Genomic DNA, 3,361 nt, shown 5'->3' on the forward strand with positions numbered 1-3,361 from the left:
TATTATCCCGAAAAATATTAAACAAACCTGAAGTTTTTACTGATAGATAGAAAAAAAAGATTTGAATTAGAGGTCTCCAATTAGCGGATTTTTGTCTCGCCCACGCTCGCCCATACTTAGGACTGTGGTAGGGCTTTTCAAAATATTTTCAACATTAGACTGATGGCGGGCGGATTAGAAAAAATATAAAGTAATAGGTGGGTATTTTTTTTACTAGTTTTCAGTCGAAATGAGCATAGAACGAAAGACTTGCCTTGCTGCGAGTGCGAGTTGAGTAGAGAAATATTAAATTCATACAACTTTTCTTTTGACTCCAAAATGACATAATTTATGAAATTCGTCTGCCTAAATTTCCTTTAATTTCATTATAATACCTTCAGCTATTCCTTTAGTTCATATCAATGTCATTTTTTTAAAGCATTTTAATTTTACAGTAAAAAAAAAGTTTAAAGTTATTAAAAGAAATTTTAAAATGGTAAATAAATATAACACCAATAAAAATTTCAAATCGTTATTAATTATAGAATTAATAGGTAGCATATTTATTTCTGCTGTGTATATGATAAACAGATGTAAATTGGAATATATATGCAATTAATTGAAGAATATCGTAGCCGGCATATAGATGTTTTTTCAGCTCAATGGGGGGGGGGGGGTTTGGGGGATTTGCCCCGTACCTCGACTCCGCGGCGTACGTACCTGCTCATAATCCATTAAACTAGTTATTTAATTTAGAAAGAAAAAAAGAGGATCCCTTCAAACGTTTTCGGCTAGCAGCACCAATAAGTACAACAGTTCCAGAACTGGTGTTTAAATGTCAATAGGCGAATAAAAAAAATTTGGGCTAAACAAAAGACAATACCTATGAATTGTTGATATATTTAATTATTTATGGGGTAGGGAAAGGGCTCATTTTAATTTTAAACGAGTATTATAAATACATAAGTTGTAGTGATGTTGATGAGGGGCGTCACATGCCTTTACAATCTTAGGGTAAATTATTTTTTTTTTTCAAAATTGCCTATTTTTTTAAACATTATACTAATCTACCTTTTTTTTTATCTATGAAAATTTTTTTTGAGGGGAATCGAGCCCCCCTCCCTAGTGAACTACTGGTGCTGATGTTAATATTATGAATAAATAGAAAGTCTTGTTGTCATGTTGGCCAGCTAAAACATATGTAATTAAATAAATAACTAATAAATTTTTAATATAGATATAACTAACAAGTTTCCTCTTAGAAGTTTTCACTCTTTTATTTTCCTTTTATATTAGTTTCCTCTAAATTTTATTTTATTTTATATTTTTTTTTCTTTTCAAAACAGCGACTAACTTTTTTCCCCTTTTATTTAAAAACAGAAGAAATTTTTTTAAAAAAAAATATAACAACCGTAATGCTTTATTTCTTTTTTTCTCTTTATATATATATATCTATTTACTACAATTAAATCATAATAATAAACAAAATGATAATAATAATACTATGCATAAACAAAAATATTTTAAAAAATCGATAAAAATGAATTTGTATGTTAATAATAATAATCCGACTCCAACTCCAAACACCACAATAACATTATTTTCATTTTAATTATAGCTTTTTAGAAAAAGTAGATTTATGAATTTTGGTATCATCCATTTGCATTCTACCTGAGTATTTATAAATATATGAATATTCATTCATTAAATTATGTTTTAAATCTCAAATCTTTTGCACTAACATATGGAGCCAATTTAATTCCACTAAAAATTTAAGTCGATATTGATTTATTCATTCATTATCACGCCCATGCTCAAATATTTTTATAAGTTTATTCATAATAAGGCAATGGCTATTAATCTATTAAAAATTTGAAATTAATTTTTGAGAAGAGATTTGACCTGTTTGCTTTCCTATGGGATTAATATATATATATCAGTGGTGTCTGCAAATGCAGCGTCTACTTGGGTCAAAGGGTAGACATTTAAGGGGGATAGATTAGGATTTATAATTAACTAAGCTTAGAACGGTTAAGATTTAGCTTATTAATATAATGTCACGCATTCATTAAATTAAATCAGCCAAACATATTGGTTTGTGGCAGGACCTTTAAATCCCACCTTAAATGGGATTATCCCAGATTAATGAAGCGATGATGATGGTAGGGACAATTATTTTGGTGACATTTATTGTCTTACTAGCCATTTTAATAGGTTATCTTTTAATAATTTAAATATTGATCAATAATATTTATCATAGGTTGGCTAATTGTTTGGAAATGTTTTCTCCTACAATTCCAATTTGTAAGAGAGCTATGTGGTAAATATGACAAAAATGATAGTAAAAAGAACTCAAAATCATCGAAAATTCTCTAATTTTTAACATAGTTTTTAATGCTATTTATTTATTCAATTGAATATATTTTTAGAGCTTATAAATATATCACGTTTTAGCTTTATAAATGTTATTTATTATTATAAATTATGTTATTTAATTTTAAATATAATATTTACAAGAATAAAATTATAATGCCAATAGATTTATTTAATTTGAACATTTTATGGAATAACAATATATATATTATATATAAGGTCAATTTTTTGCATTAAAAATTTTATAGGCAAACCTTTGTGTGGCCTTAAATTTTATTAAAATAAATAAAGAAAAAATATGAAATTAACAAAAAGTAAATTTTCTAATTGGATACATTAAATTTATCAATCTTGACTTTTTCCTCAAAACTTAAAACATTGATGCTTTATTTCAGATCTCATCTTCATACTGGGTCACTTATTGATTTAAGCTTGGTAGAGCTAAGGCACTCTATTTTTTAGTAGAGATACTTTAGCATGCTATTTTTTTTTAAAAGGAAAAGTAACTCCTATTTTGAATTTTATATAATAAATTTAAAATTCATTGAAAAATCATATTCTTTATTTTATTTAATTTTGAAATTTATATTTAACAAGCTGCTGCATTTATAAATCTAGTTTTCAAAATAATTTAAAATATTGGAGATAGAAATTGATCTTGAAGATAATTTTGGTACAAATCATATTGAAGTAGTTTCCCTGGAAAATGTTGATAATATAGAATTTCCTTTTCCTGAATTCGCAAAATATTTTTTATTTTGATTAAAAATAAATTAACAGGGCATGTGTCAGAAGGTTTTATAATCAAACAAGGCATATACTTTTAAATGTTTCCTTGTTGAAGCTGATATATCAAACAAAATTAATTTCAATCTCAATCATTATTTGAAATATAAATCTAAATCAAAGCTGTATCCATAGTGGTTTTTGAGTTAGTTTTAGATGAAAGTTTATTCTCTGGCCCAGTCCAAACATGATATGTTTAAACTAACCATAAGATATTCAAGAT

The 3,361-nt window shown here is 26.2% G+C and overlaps 1 long non-coding RNA gene across 1 annotated transcript; it reads left to right on the top strand.

Moving 5' to 3' along the window:
• The first annotated feature begins 1,927 nt into the window (after positions 1 to 1,927).
• Positions 1,928 to 2,517, top strand: LOC135924906 (uncharacterized). The gene is made up of 2 exons (XR_010571441.1): positions 1,928 to 2,193; positions 2,240 to 2,517. It is a non-coding gene; the product is annotated as an uncharacterized LOC135924906 (long non-coding RNA).
• The last annotated feature ends 844 nt before the right edge of the window (positions 2,518 to 3,361 follow it).

Source organism: Gordionus sp. m RMFG-2023, chromosome 2 (assembly GCF_954871325.1).
Source record: "Gordionus sp. m RMFG-2023 chromosome 2, tfGorSpeb1-WG-v2, whole genome shotgun sequence".
Lineage (NCBI taxonomy): Eukaryota > Metazoa > Nematomorpha > Gordioida > Chordodea > Parachordodidae > Gordionus > Gordionus sp. m RMFG-2023.